Raw genomic sequence first — 16786 nt, 5'->3', positions numbered from 1 at the left:
TAGCCTGTTTATGCCTTCCAGGTGATTTTTTGAAGGGCAGAAAATATATGTTTCTTTTAGACATTTCCTGTTAACTCTATGCAACCTGTGGAAATTTTGATGGCTACCTTTGTAACACCTGAGTGAGGGTTTGATAATGCCTGTASCTGACCATTTAGACATGGGCCTAGGGTTTTCAGAAAAAGCTTTGCCCCCTGGTATGAAGAAATTTTCAGATATCTGGTGAAAAAAGACATGGGAGAAGTGAAAACCAGGCACGAAATACAGACCTGGTCCTTCCTAACACACAATTCATCTCAACACTTTTTCATCAAGACCAACACGAGCAGTACAATTTACTGCCAAAATAAACCTGCCATAAACACAGATATTTTGATATTCCTGATATACAGGTATTTCAATTTGTAAAGTATATGCTTACATTGCTATGGGAAGATGTTAGTCCCAGGGTGATATTTAGAAAACACAAACAGCTGCCTCTGTCCCCAGATACCCATAATGTGGTAATAATAATCTTCCTCCATGATAAGCTGCTATAGGTGTCTTAKCTGCCTCTCTCCTATGTCTCACTTGATCCTGAATTTATCAGGATTTGTTTTTTTTCCTTCTTCACCTTCTTGGTTTTGGAGATGATTTCATTAGGGTTAAGAAAGTTTCGTTCTAGGATCTGTTGCGTGACTCTTGAATTTRGACTTTTCTGGGTTCTTTCAATAGCAAAAGGGAAATCTTTAACAGACACACCTCTCAGCATCTCCTCCATCCATCAGTGACTCCCTGACATAGCCAAGAAGCGCCTGGAGGCAGAGGCCAAGTCCCATCTCTGCCAGCTACAGCTCAAATTTAACCCTACCTGCACTCAGCACCGACCTGCACGTGTGGGGTTGTGTCTTTAGCCACTGCTGCTGAATTTGGTCCAGCCAGGGCTTCACCTGCAAAACCCATCAGTAGCAAAGAGGTGTTAGATGATAGATTCTGGGGCTATTTCATCTCCAGATGGAAGCAGCTCTTCAAATGAAATGCCAGCAGGAAAATCAAGCAAAATAACTCAATGTTTTGCTGCCCCAGAAATAGTTGGTGCTGCTTTGGAGGAGGAAGGGCTTGGAGAAAGCAGCATTTTTTTTCTCCCTCCAAAGTGGACATAGGACAAAGAAAAGAAGGTAAAGGAGGGGAGCTGGTGTACCTGGGTGTCTGAGGGCAGAGAGAAACACACACTGATGCAGTGGTGCAAATTCATGGAAGGGTTTGGAAATCTAGAGGAAAATCAGCCCATCAGGTCCAGGCCGAGCTCCTGGGAATGTAATGAGTTTCTCCCTTACGACTGATTGTTGTCACCAAAATACATCTGCTGCTTTATGCAACTGAGTCTTCCTATGAAATGCATACATAGGCTCAATGATTCTTATAATTACAGGCTGAAAAGAACTTTGCATATTCATGAGTATCACACCATTTGTCACAGCTGTAGACCTCCAGTAAGCAATGYCTGTGATTAGGGTTTTGTTCTTCCCGAGTATATATTTTTCCATGAACCCTTATTGGTTCTGAAAAGTTATGATCTTAACTCTCCACTCCTGTCAAACACAATTTTATTCCTTTTTACTGCCAGCACTATGAATGAATTCCTGCTTCTACAGCCAACATCAGGACTAGCCGGAACTGGAATTTGCATTGATGAGGCAGTATTTTATTTAACTAATGTAATAACCTACGAAAATCTATAGTTGGAGTGACAACAATTTTATTATCCCAAGTAAAGAGCTGCCCATTCATTTTCTCCTCTGTGATTTAAGACTACTAACCTCTAGACCGCCCTGCTCATAAACAAACAGGTCTTGTGGACCTTCTTAGGTTCACAAAAGAGGTCAAATGAAATAATAAAGACCTGGTATGCCACAGGATGTACTAACCATTAAGCAGCAGATTAAAGATTGAAAGTTTTTGAAAGCTAGACAGCCATGTATGAAATCTAACCCACCCCACGGACATTTCAACATWAAATGGCAGTAGAAGTGAGAAAAGTAGACTTTTTTCCTTCTGAAGCTATATTTTTCTAACACAGAAGACAGAGAAGTGTAATCAGTCATGGTCAAAACCCTGCCAGTGAGTATTACTTATTTAGCCTCATATTCCAGGTGACTCACAACTTGTCTACCTGCCAACATCTGAAAATAATAAGTTATAGTAAAGTTATTAACTAAAACTATGTGAACTTTGAAGTAGCTAAACCTAAATTAAATATAAACACACAAAACAGCCTGGGGCTAATTAATCTAATTTGGGCTCAGCCACCTCACTCCATTTTTTGTTTGTTTACAGTTGTTTTTCCCCCTTCCTCCTCCTATGTGGTCTGCAGAGAGGGATGATCTGGGATCCTGTCAGGGGCAGAGATTGCATCTTCCCGCTCCTCCGACCAGAAATTTCTTTTCCAAGAAACTGCTCTCGACAAAGAGCCAGTTTGCAACCAGCTCATCCCTCGGGATGCTCTGGGAAGGAGGGGATGTGTGCCGAGGCAGATGTGTGCCAGCTGAGAGCCCAGCTCCGGGAAGCCTCGTGCCCACGCACCATGTGTGGCTGGAAGGGGAAGCCCATTCCTCCTCCTCCTCCTCCTCCTCCTCACTGTCAGGTACAAATTGCACGCTGGCAGCTTTGATGACAACATGGTGCTCCCTCCAGGAGCTTCCTCGGAAAGCTGAGCCTGAAAGCAGCACCATGGGAATCACCTCTTGCTTGGTTTTGGGTTGTTTTTTTTTAACAGACTGAGCTCTTCTGCCTCTTCTGCCATCCTAGGCAGGAGGACAACGCGCCTGAAGATTATGCAACGCTTCAATGTTTAGAGAGGTTATGYTGGCCAGGCCATTTTTAGTATTTTAGAGGTTTTAAACTTAAAAAGTGGAAGGGGGAAAAAAAAAACATGCTAAAAATAAGCTCTTGATTAGGTGTGGGAAAAGTGAAGATGGGAGGAAATCTCAGGGCTGCAGCCCCAGCACAAGGCAACAATAGACTCRAAACACAAAAAAGTGTCAGTGCAGTTCGCTTGTAAAAAGAGGAAARTGCACAATAGCACAACAGTGAGTTCACCTATTATATAATTGGAGGTTGTGTGTACATGTGCAGACAAGACGACAGAATAAAAAGCCTCCTCTAGGAAATCCAAAACTTGGCAGCTTTGGCCAGGTAGAGTATGAGGCGGGTAGTGTCTAACAACAAAAAGAAACAGTCTGTAACTAAGGTTTGAATCGAGCTACAGCTCTCCTTGCTAAACAGCAGCCAGATTTACTGCTGCAAAACCCATAAAAACAAAGGGAGAATGAGTCTGGCACAAGAAATAAGGCGCAGAGAGAGAGAAAGGCAGAAAAGGAGACGCGGCATTAAATTTACCCAGGCTGAGCTGTGCGTCTGATTTCATACAAGGGTARTTTGGAGGGCTAGGCATAAAGCGAGAGGATTTCATTCATACGGAGTTTCCACATGGTCTSAAGTGCCTTTCCCAGGGGGCCAAAGGAAACCCAACCTGCCTGACAGGAGGGAACGGAGCAGCTGCTGCCCACTCAGCCCCACCAATGCTTTGCTTTGGCATCTGGGATGGATTCCCAGAGCCCTCCTCTTTCCCAGCTCAGAATTCCACCCTACTTCAGGGAGCTAGTGGGATTTCTAGGCTTCACAGATTTTGTTAACAACACAGCAGTCCTTGACTTGGGCTTGTTTACARGGATTTTCCTGTTCTTTAGAGCCTAACTATGTCCAGCACTCTGGCTAAGGAACGTGAATTTACACAGCAAGAAACAGCAATTCTGGTGCTCTYAGTGTAACAGGATGAAATGTTTCGATCAAAGTATGCCATACTTGATATTTTCCAGGGGAGATGGCTTTACAAAGATATTATTGACCGTTTGGGTAGAAAGAATCTCTACAATCTTCTCTTACAATCACCTGTCAGGTCGTTTCTTCCCCAAAGGTGTCACAGTTCTTTTCACACTGACACATATTAAAAATCCAGAAATATTTACCTTCACATGAATTTAGTGTATTGATAATCCTTTCCTTGTTACCCCTTACTCTCACTGCTACTTCCCCCAGAGTTCTCATGCTGATTTCCARCTCAATTGCCATGACCCACATATATGGATTTTGGACACAATAAAACTACAACCAAATCCATCGATTAAGTAATTTCCTTTTCCATATCCACAACTTCAGTCACAGCTCWCCAAATGTTTTTTCTTTCTAGATTTCTTACATTTTACAAAAGATAAATACACTAAAATGCACTAATAACAATAAAAATGGTTGGGTGTTATTTTCTGTTTGGCACATTTCCTGCTGTTCTCTGATCTTTCCAAGCCATCCAGTAACTAACTGTGTTACTGTGATTTCCATCCTGATTCTGCAGCAAGGTTGATGGGACCTGGTCTCTACCCCATCACCTCTCTGCACCCRCAGGCTGTATTTTGAGATGTTACAAGATCATTTTGATGTTCCCTTTGATCAAATAGAGTATCAAACCTCAGATCATTAATGTATCGAGACAAATGTATCTCTCTTTGTTATTAATATCAAGATTAAAAGGTACTTGAAAGCTMATAACTTATTTCCATTTTAAAACTTATAATACAGTAAATACCTAACAAATGATGATGTATGTGCTTATAATTGACTCATTAGGTATTTGCCCAAACAACAGACACRGGGTCATTAGCAAGGAGCTTGAAGTATTCCATGTTTTGTGGAATKTGGGCTGCATTTCAATAGATAAATGATTCCAAATATTCCTCCTTTCCCCCTGTTTGAGGTTCAAATTCTTGATGCACCTGTGGACTTAGAAGATGTGGGTTTGGGGGTTTTTGCTGTTTGTTTTTTTCACAAAACTAGATGACACAGATACAGAAAAGCACACAGAACACGTTCCAGAACAGCTGTTCTTATCTAGGTTTTCCTTTTAACTCCTCAACTGCATAGGAAATTCAGTGCACTATTTTGGGACTTTTATCTCAGTAGAAGGCTTTGTAGGCACCACATTCAGACAGAGCCCTGTGAGTACACGGGGAGGGCTGCAAACAGGATGGATTCAAAACAATGGGGCAAACAAGCTCAGACCAAATCCCACGCAGGATTTTTCTGTGAACTTTTTTTACCACCAGCATGAAATCAGTCACCTCTGAAGTTTGACCACACTTGAAACTATACACTCAAACATGGCAGTTTAGACCCATTTTAGGCCAGTTCCTACAGACAAGTAAAAACTTTACCTCCCACCAAGGATTATTTGCATGCATCAAGCTAAGCACAAGTASCATTGTTTGCAGAATAAGAATATCATTCCTTATGACCCTAAAATGCAYAAATATATCAAAGGACATTGACAGAGCCCAGGCCAGCGGACAGGACCCTAACTTATTTAACTTCTATAAATACTAGTCATGTATTCTCATTTCTAATTGCCTAAATACMTTTGTAAATCTATCCATTAATACCTGAAGTTTAAGCTTTGGGGGCATATTCTCAAGAACAACCTCCTTTAGATCTCTCTGCAAAGATATCACTGTTTTCAGGAGAGTTAATAAAGTCCTGGCAGGTGCAGAATATAAATCCATACCAGTTGAGGTACAAGTCTGTTCATTCCTATTCATGAACTGTGTATTATTTATACAATGTTTGTGGGCTCAGCAAAGCAGAGGATATTTTTTAAATAAATGTTTATGTTCAAATAACTTTGCTAGTGTTATCTAATCTACCTTCAGCATCTTAAGCACTGCAGGTGATTTTAAAAGTTTGCAAAACACTCTCTCATCTGCTTTTGCACATTGGGTTTGGCAAAAACCAGACATTTGAATATTTAGCAATTCTGACACACAARAAATTATCAAGTGCCATCAAGTATCTTAAATCTTTCTCAAAACAGTGTTTGCAATTTATCAGTGGGAGGATTTTCCTCTCCCTCTTTTCCTGCTCAATCCCTGACTCGTTCAGCTCTTTGCTGCTTTAACAGGCTTGTCCACTCCAATGCTGCAGGTAAATGTTGGACTCTTCGTTTTCCACATGGAGAGAAGGGCACTACAGACTAAGGTCTTATCCTTGGAAATGTTCATTCAAAGCCCCCAGAGACTGATGAGGGGTGAAGTCCTTAATACCTSCAAAGATCTGGGCCTGTTCAACCTCCTCATGACCACAGGGAAGTGGCACAGCACTCTGGGGTTTGATTTCTCAGCTGCACCCTCACCACTGAGCATCCTTTCTCTCCTAAATCAAGTTAAGAATCACTCTCCTGTGAAGAAAATCCATTTCTAATCCTTCACTAGKTCATGTTGGTAGCAGCAAAGTCTTCTGTCCCATCCAGAAAACCGTGTTGAAAACTTTAGCAGCATGACATGGGATATTTTTATTAAGTTTTATCCAAGYTCAGCTTTTTCTTTAATCCTGTTAAATTCCTGGTCCCTCTAATCCCTGCTGGTGGCATTGAGCTCCAAGGACTGTGACACATCGGCCACACGAGCACACTCAGAGCACTTTGGCAAMAGGTTCAGGGAAACTTTCTGCCTGCAGATGTAAAATGTGCTCCAACAYCGAACTTCACCAGTGGAGTTTGCTAAGGGCTGTGAGGTGAAATGCAATGTCACTGTCACACTGCAGCAGCACTTTGGCTGTCACTGAGAGCCTGATGGACCATTGAATATTTTCTGGTGACCCAATGGCCAAGGTTTGGYTTGCATGGTCATTGCATGGGTGTGACATCAAGCACATGGGTGTGAAACCTACACCAACAATCAGACACTGCTAGTCTTGGTTTCTTTAAAATAAATATCTCCAATTTTTCATCCATTCGTRTTTGAAGAGTTTGACCCAGTTACAAAATCAAGTGTAGGCTGGGAAGAGGAGTAGGTGGAAGGGRAAGAGCTTGATCCTGTTTGTAAGGGAGGTTACATGCATTTGGGTGTCAATTTACATGAGAAGTTTCTCACTTGACATTATCTGATGTGGTCAAAATACTCAACCCCACCAGTTGGGGTTTATCATAGGAGTGCCCACTCAACCTTCACTCCAGCARCCACAATTGTAGCAATAAAATACACCCTCACCGGACCTACTCAAGCTGCATTTTGATGATTTGGCTTACWCTTAACATGTAATCCCTGGCAACTCCCAGGCATCAGGGCTCTCCTGATCATTAAAATGTTCTGTCTGAGCATGGCTCAGGCTTGCTCATCTCATGAGCGCATCTTTAGGGCTACTTGAAAAAAAACAAAACAACCAGGCCCTTTTTATTTAAAGTGACAACACACAGGGAAATGAATATATATTTATATAATATTGTAGTGTTCTTTCACAGATTGCACATGTGAAAATCACCCTCCTTGAAGGAAGACTCTGCTGCACCTTCCAGGTCCCCAAACCCTGCACCCATTCTTCCCACTACCAAGTGAGGGGTTGGGTGGCTCGACGCTCATTGTGTGTTGGAAGGGGGATGTGGAAGGAGTGAAAAAGGCCTCTATGGTCTTTGGAAGCTGGCCAGGGGTGAGGCCATTGGATCTATATTTAGGAGGGTTTCACTTAATAGGGCTTGCAGCTGTGCATAGGTTGGRGTGTGAATTCCATCTCTCCCGACACACAAAACCAAAGCTTTATTAAAGAAGCAGTGACTTCGAGCTGTTCTGAAGTACCCTATCATTTTCACTACCCTGTTCATCTGTTAAGGCATTTACATGACACATATAGGAAATAAAAACCATCAATAAACCCYGTGTTTTGAGTGTACTGATACAATGACCAATAACAGGGTTAATAACCAGGAACAATGTGAACAGAACCAATACTTTGTACCAATATTGTTTCTCACAAATTAATGTCCAAAAGTATAAATTCCCTAACCACYAGTGTCAGAGCTGGAAATATTATTGCCTCTGTTTTATAAGTAGGAAAACTTGGAGCACAGAAAGGGTTTGTGATTACCCARAGCCATTCACAGCCATACCATATCCTTACTTCGAGATCACTGGGATCAAACCATGATTGCCAGGACAATATTTTGTTGCTTTGTATTTAGGCATGGCTCAATTGAGTGGGACCCCAAACACAACCTGATGCTTTCCAAATCTCCCACTAAGCAGCCCAGACAGGRACAGTTCAACACCATGACTTTCTCCCACTCTGGTCCAGCCAATACTCAGTGCTGGGGTAAAAGCAATCACTTTCCTAAGCTTTCACTAAATGATMACTCAGGAAAAGAGGGCTTGTCCAAGTGCAAAGTCTTTATTTTCTAGTGTATATACTGAAAGTATTTTTTTAATAATTCTATGTTTCTATAGATCTTCTGGTTAAAGAAGGCTTCAGAAATACATTTCTTCCTTGTTTTTAATTCTGTATTTGTGCAAGCCCACAGTTAAAAGTAAGAACTAGTGCTCCATTTTTAATTGAGATTTTTTTCTCTAAATTTATACATATGGGCCCAGTCTTGCAAAACATTTCTACATAACAATTCTCAGACATGACCTTTTCTGCTGAGCCACAGAAACACAGCCAAGCGTTGTGGTGCTCAGCACCCTGTGTCCTGTTTCTTCAGCATCCCTTCTCTTGGTCTGGGTGAACATGTTCCTACTCATTTATGATTCTGCCACGGAGAACATTGCATTAACACAAGATTTAATCACTCCTCTCTTTGTGTCTGCCTCCTGATTGCCCCTTCTCTCCCAAACTAAAAATAAGTTCTTTGTATTTGCTAAAGCCCGTTACAGCTTTAGCTGCTCTCTCCCATTGTCTCAATTTGCCATTAAAATGTACTGAGTGCTCTTGGTTACCCCATGGCTCAGCCTCCCTTGCTCCAGTTACACTTTCCAGCGTTCACATTTCTGCTTTTTCCCAGTCTATCCCCACAGGGAGAGAAGCTCCTCATAAATACCTAAAGAGCAACCTCTTCCACTCGCTTATTTGTTATTCCTCCTCACCAGCTCGGCAGGGACAACAGGTCCAAATGAAATCTTTTTTTCTCCTCCTGTGTTTGTGGTCTAATAATGGCCGTATGTTTGACCATGACTCATTGGATACCTATGTATTCTCCCTGGCAACGAGCAGAATTGCTCCGTTTTTGAGACCAGACTAGATTGGGTTTACCAAGGACAACATAGAAACAGACCAGACTTTATCCTTCTTAAAACATTTCTAACTAAAAACAAGAATTGTAAGCACTCTGGGACAAAGACCATCATTCTGCTTGGCATTTCATAACACCGAGCACAGGAGAGGCCTGGGCCTTGCCTAGGACTTGGAGAGAGAGTTTATTTATAGAAATAAAAAAAAAATAAAATAAAACAAATAAATAAAATAAAATAAAACAAAATAAAATAAAATAAAATAAAATAAAATAAAATAAAATAAAACAAAATCAGCTGATTGAGTAGAGCCTGTGTAATAAATGTCTGTCTTTATGTGTACAATGGGAGAAACAGCCACATGCCCCCGTAGGTACCTGTTAACCATGCACACAGCGACACAAAATCATATACACAAAGTGATCACCATTAAAAGATTTTCAATTTTTCACTTGCAGAGATGGTTCTGTACAGGAATGGAGTTGATGCAAAAATAAAGCTACAGTTATTCAAAACCAACCTCTCAGAATATCACCCAACTTAAGTTGTTCAAATTATCTTGCTGTAACTGAKTTTTTTTTTCCAGTTGGCTAAAATATCTATTGTAATACTTAGCTGTTGAAAAAGTGCAGAAATGAAGGGCTYTGAATTGTTTTAAATTAATGGCTATAAAGTATGACTTAAATGCTTTTATTCAAAACTAATTATTTGAGAGCAGGTATTCTTATACTTCTTTAACAGCAGGATGCAACATTTTTAGCATTATGAAAAAGAAGCTTTTGCCATGTAAACTCATGGRGTGAAATCTCATCCTTGATCTTCAAAGTGTGACAAAGAGCTATTGATTGGGAGCATATTGTCATTTAAATTACAATTAGGGATGGGTGAAAGGTGGTTATTCAACAATTCAAATCTTTTTAAAAAATGCTGTCAAGGGCAACTTAACCTTAACCTAAACACACACTTTTAAAAACTTCTGAGAGTTTCAAGTGTTTCGGAGAGCAATATGATGTGTTTAAAGTAACAAATCTGTAGATTTCGAGCATAATGTATAGTGCATTTTATTAATGCTGTAATTAAAAAAGCCCTTGTGGAACGCTTTCATTCCCTGTTACCATGAAACACACATTTGCTCCAAAACTGAGCGAGGGAGGTGGAAGGGGAGGTCTTTGCAATTTTTAATCAAATTGTATCGCTCAGTTCATCTTGCTAGAAGAGCTAATAATGTGATTTAAAATCCAGATCCAATTTCTGCTATAATCAATGCGAGTCTTGCTCTCGGAGGGATTTGGTTATGATCTCAGGAGCCACGGGGAGAGGAGCACTAGAGGGGTCTCAGGAAAGCCAGCACAGTTTGCAATTGCTGCTGACCAACTGGAAACCTTCAGCAGRCCACTCTTCTGTCCTCCACCTCCTCTCTGCACTGAGACCCCAGGACCTCAGCCCAGAGTCCATATGGACCACGAGAACCTGTGAAGGCATCTGCAATCACAGGAAATTTGAGTCACTACTGAACCAGAGCAAATGGTCTACRGTGAAGGTTGAAACTCAAATTTTGCCCATGGGACCAGCAAAGGCAGCAGCCTCCCCTATAAACCACAAGCTCTGGGGTACAGCCTGCCACTCAACAACATTTTGGGGTCTAGATCCATGGTCTAGCTTCTGTCATGACACAAACACCRAAAGAGTACCCGGCAGTGTCACCTGGCAGGGCGAGGGAAGGGCTGTGCCAGCTTCTGATGGGCTTTTCTTCAATCTCATTAGTCAGTTTGAGCTCAAGCAGCTCTCTCTCCCCTTTCAGAGAGGATTATGCTGCCCTGCCAAGTTAGGAAGAGCATTCCTAGCCCTGCAGGACAAACAGCTTCCCAGACCTGTGTTTATTTTCTTGGATGGCATATGTAGCCCATTGTGTGATTAGGTAGCACAGCGGGGTTCAGAAAGTGGAATTTCCCAGAGTGCGYCGGGCTCTGGATGATCGCCAGCATCGGGATCAGGGAGGAATGTTTTCTTTCACTATACTCTGGTGAATGTGGCAGGGTTCAAAAGAGATTTTGACTTCCCCCTCTAGCACTTGGGAGGTGAAGACTCCTTTTTGCCACATATACAGTGGGAACCTTTTCCTTGCCAATTTATTACATATTTGGGTCCTGCTCCAAAATTGCAATGGAATCTGTGGAACCTATTAGCTTCGAGTAAATTTTACATCAAATTCCCCACGGGCTTTTCTTCCCCTGGTGTGTCCGGGCTCTGGTGGAAAGGGCAGAGCTCGGAAGTCTCCACCAGATTGTCTCAGCTGTCTGTGCTCCTYGGGCAGTGCAGGATGTGTGGCACATCAGCAAGGACTGTAGCTAAGGTCAAGCTTCCCGTATTTTGAACTTGTTGGCACAGACTAGCTGCAAGAGGAGGAGGAATTATTTTGAACAAAAAAAAAAATCCCACTGATCTGTTTTGGGAGTGGTGATAATCAGAACATCCTATTTAACTTTTGACCACAGAGCAGGGGAGATGAGCCAGCAAGGTTTTAGGAGGGAGAACTTTTATATATTTCTTTCCTGTGATCTGTTTTCACACTGCTAAGTAATGAAAAGGAAATTTTGCCTAATGTACAGTAATCACAACATTTGAAGCTATTCAGTTGTCCAAAGAATGGTAATTTTAGTTCACATTTTTTGAAACAATTGTGACAAGTAGAATTTTTTTTTGTGTGAGGATGGTGAGACACAGGGTGCCCAGAGAAGCTGTGGCTGCCCCATCCCTGGAAGTGTCCAAGSCCAGGTTGGAGGGGACTTGGAGCAACCTGGGACAGTGGAAGGTGTCTCTGCCCATGGAAGAGGGGTGGAATGAGATGATCTTTAGGGTCCCTTCCAACCCAGCTCTTCTATGGGTCTGTGAAGTAGTACCAGCACAGAAAAAAAAGGCATTGTATAAATCTGATTCTAAAGTTTGTTAGGATCTATTTTAAACCCTGGTGAACTAAAATCTCCCACTGAAATAGCCCTGCTTTATTGAGAATAGGGACACAAGGCTTGCAGGGCTTGCAGAGTGAACCCCACTCATCTTGCCTTGGGTGACAGAGGGTCAGAGGGAGCATTTGCTGCTCTTACTTCGTTTCTCCTGTTGCATTTTTACTGCATAAGCGGATGAAATGGGCAACTTGACCTCCTCACTGATAGCAGCAACTCTGCACTTGCAGACAGGACTGCTGTCAGGAAAACCACTTTGTTTTGCTGTGCCCACTGCTCCTCTCTCCCATGTTGCTGTTTATTGAGAGAGTTCAGCATGTATTTAATAGAAAAAAGGCAGTAGGGCCGGGATCTCAGCTGGCTGGAGTCAAGTTTGTAAAGACAAGAAGTGGCTTCATCTCAGTCACCAGCTGTGATCAGTGGGGGGAAAAGAGAATCGTGCATGCAAGTGGTGCATCCATTTGTTAACCCAAAGAAATCAAATAATACCAGACTCTGAAACTTTCTGAACACCCTGCAAAGGCCAGAAAAGGGAAAACAGCAATCAGGTGTCTGTCACAAAATTCACAAGTCATTGATACACTGAAGAAGTTCTAAAAGAATATTGTTTGCCCCTGCAAATAGGCAATTTACACTATCCTTGCTTTAAAGCTCACAGCACACACAATATCCACYGTATAAGAAATTACTGACGACTTTTATCAAGGTTAACTCCTATTTTGTTAACCCAACACTTTGCGAAAAWTTAGAAGCGGAAGAGTTTTTCGATAAAACGCGTGCACATAAAATTTCTGAACGTCTGGAGAAGGAGCATCCAGCCGGGAAAGGGAACCCGGGATGCGAGATGCGCCAGTGCCGCCTTGTGGAGGCTTCAAACTCCTTCCAGATCCTGTTTACTCAAGCTAATGGCTCATTTAAAAAAAAAAAAAAAAAAAAAAACACCTCCCCAATGCAGGGCTCTTTCATAACATTCGTACAAAGCAATTCTGCAGATAATAAATAAAACAAAGGCGGAGGGAAGCTGGGTTTAATTCCGGATGTAATCCTTACTGAGGGCAGGGTGGTACGCTAATTCTCACAGCTACAAGAACCAGATTTTTTTCCAGCCGTGCAGTTTCAGAGGACTTTTTAAAAAAATTTTCTCAGGAAACAGCGTTTCCGGTTGCTATCACCAAAAAATATGCAAACCATCAACAAGAAAAACAGTAGGGAAAATGYAGTAGCTTTGTTCCCCATCAGTGCTCCCTGCTCATCCTCTGTCCTAGGGCATTGTACATGCTTAACCTGAGCAGGTTTTCATATCAGCTCTCCAATCTTCTCTACTTTGGGTTAGCTTAGCAATTGTTTCTCTCAGTACACTTAGTTTTTMTGATCCAGCTATAATCAGAATGGGCAGATGAATAGAAACTTGCTTTTAAGAAATAGTCTCCATCCTTAGGAAAACAGGAAAATCTCTGGGTTTGTTGTTTTTTTTTCATTCTCAGACAAGTTTTGGTTTCAGATGAGGATTTCCACCAATATTCTATTTGATCTCTAGTAGCTGAAATTCTTTTACTCTGTTCAACAGACACAAGTTATACGACTGTTTCATACTGATTACTAAAAAGAAAATACCTTGCAAGACATTTGCCTTAGATGGGACTCCAGCCTCTCTCATCTAGCTCACCCCTAAGGGGTATCTYTTGGCCAAATGAGTTGGGCTACAACCAGAAAATGAAGTTTTATGGCCCCGAGAGCTTTGATTCCTGTTCATAAATATGGCAGCAGCAGCATTTAACATTTTCAATCACTCATTTTCTTGGGAGCTAGGAAAGTGTTCAGTTATATATTCTTAAACACTGCTGGTTCATTCAAGATTTTTTACAGCATGCATAATTCTCATGGGATAAGGAGCTGGATAAGTGGCCACAATGCTTCTGAATTATCACTCCCATGCACAATACATTTTGTTTAAGTTATAACCACATAATTTTAACTGCTTACTCAAATTATAAAATACTCCCAACCCCAAAACCAATGCATTTGCATTAAGTAACATTAATGTGGGACTGGCTTATGCATTCCAAGATTTTGTGGTTTCYCAATTAGTCCTCCAGTAACAGAATCACATTATCATAATTTTAAGGTGTTACAAATGTGATATCCAAATTAGAGATCAAATTCCCTATATTATGTGTTTCTTCCTTGAGGGCTTACCAACCAAACACAGACTCTGCAAAGAAGGAGGTGTGCTAAAAATGGTTGYTTTCCACATCCAGCTCCTGTTACATGGCAGAGAGGAGTGACTCTGAGAAAGGCAGGTTGTGAATAGCCCTTAGATGAACACTTCACAARGTTATTTCTAAAGAGCAGGGGAACCTCTAGAAGCAATCTTTAATTACCAGAAGTTCTCAAGTGGTAAATTTTCAATAATTTCACTAACATCAGCTTATACAACTGAGATTTGCTCAAATTCATTTCTGGCTTGCACATAACACGGGTATCTCATGCAAACTAACCCCYAGTGCAAAGCCCAAGTCAATGGAAACTGTAGAATTTCATTTGCTTTCCCACTGGAACAAGATGCTGTGACACGGAGCCGTGCGAGTCAGCCTCCTTCACCTCAAGGTTGGAGAATATTACTGAAACTTTCATCAAACAGAATAATGATTTCCATCTGTAACCTAACTCRGCCAGTGCCTCTCCCAGTTCCTGGTAACTCACTTTCAAGGCACAGAAAYGCTGTGAGTGTTTGGATTTTTTTGGCTGCCCGAACTTTAAAAGGAAGGGAAAGGAGCTTGAGTTACTGTGTCAGCCCAAAATGRGAGAGGTTGAAGTTCTCAGAAGATATATAACAGATCACCAAAATGAAATGAAATAATGAAATAAAATACAGCTGARTGCTAGAAACAACTCAAACAGCAGCTTAAGCTGCACTCATGGCAGAGGTAATTTGAAAATTACCTCCAGTAATATTCCAGCATGGATGTCCTGCACAGGTGAAAGAGGAAAATGATGTGATCCTCATTCCAGAACCATCACYCATTTCTGCAGTGAGATTTCTTGTGCACTGAAGTATTCAGCTCAAAATTTTACCCTGCAAGGACAGCTTCACTSTATCCAAACACTGAACTTCCTCATCTGGACACTCCTTCCTTGCAGCAAAAATATGAAGTAACAARTACCAGCCTCATCTGACAATCTTTAATCAGACTTGGCATTAGTTTAAAGATTGATTAGGTATGTAGGACATCAAAGAGTAAACCCCAGGGAATGAAAATGAACAATGGCATTATTTTCTTGCAAGGGGATTAAGAATAAGTTGTAGTTAGATGATATTTATGACTCCTATAAACCCAGCTGTTTTGCTTACACCTCAAAATATCCCAGAAATAATAATGGARCAATACTGAAGATTGTCAGAATGACTATGTACTTTAATAAAAACATAGGAAACTAAACCTTTTAGATTTCTAGAAAGGATAAACATAATGAAGAATGAACACAATGTTTTATGTCCATTACCTAATTTAAAAAATGGTATAGAGCTATAGCAAAGTCAAGATGAAAATRCACCCAAAATTTTAAGTCTAAAATATTCAAGTCAATTCCAGAAAAGCAATTTTACTCGAGTTTTTCTTCAAATACACCTATAATTTGCAGACAGCCTAATGTTATCCTATTTCAGTATTTTCAAGGCAACTGAAAAAAATATCCATGTAGGATTAAAAAAGAATAATGATCGTTTAGGAGAAATATATTTTTCTCTCTCTTAGAAATAGAAGGTTCAGCCCAACAGACCATCGAGTTGAGGATCATACAGGCTCCTGCAGCTCACTGGAGCATTAACAGCAGCAGCTTCAAACAGTCTGGCACTAATACACAGCATTTTTAAGATGGCCGGGTTTAAGGGGGGAAAACAACTTTGCAGAAGTGCTAGATTCTGAGAAAAACGCCTGTTTTCCACAGATATCAGAGTTTACAAGTTGTCAAAATACAGTTGCTATTAGAAAATGATCTTTTTGATGCTTTTCCTGCCAGGTTCCCACACATTGGTTTGAACTGGTCATTTCCAGAAAGCCACTACAGGCTTTCCCCCTRCAGAGTCTCAAAMACMRGCTTTTAATTCAGTAGGCACACAGRGAAAAAAGAAATACAGTGTGAAAGGATTTCTTTTAGACACCTTGCATATTTCCTTTTGTTGTGCACTAATATTATCATTAAAAATCAATCACYTGGGTTAACCTGTACATTGCAGGAGGTTAACCTGTGTTTGAAATGTCAGTCAACAAATTGCAGGGACAAAGCCACCAAAACACTGCCAATAACTCACTGCAAAGCTCCTTCCTTTCTTTGCTCTGAATGATGCATTTCTACGACCCCCAAACCCCTCAAAGCCACCAGATCTCTGTTGAGGGAATCCACACTTTCCATTTTCCCAAAAGGAGCAGCCCTTGGGTGAGGATGGGGATGAGCAGCCCCAATCTCTGGCAGCACAACCCAGAACAGACATGGATCAGAACCCCATCTCTGCTAATTCAGCACGATCCTAAATCTGTTCACCCTCTTCCCTCTGCACCAGGGCTGGAGATGAGTCCTGTGGGAAGCCTGGCAGCTGAAGGACCAGGTGCTCACTGCTCAGATAATTATTTTGTAGCTGTCACAACTGGCTGTTAACACTTCTCTCCTGGCCTTCCAGCCCTGCACACAGTTGACTGCACTGTTTTATTCTCTTAGATGTAATTTTTTCCTTTTTTTTTTTTT

The sequence above is a fragment of the Malurus melanocephalus genome, unplaced genomic scaffold, assembly GCF_030028575.1.
Source record: "Malurus melanocephalus ecotype Western Australia unplaced genomic scaffold, MMel_1.1 scaffold_64, whole genome shotgun sequence".
Lineage (NCBI taxonomy): Eukaryota > Metazoa > Chordata > Aves > Passeriformes > Maluridae > Malurus > Malurus melanocephalus.
This window is presented reverse-complemented; position numbering follows the sequence as displayed.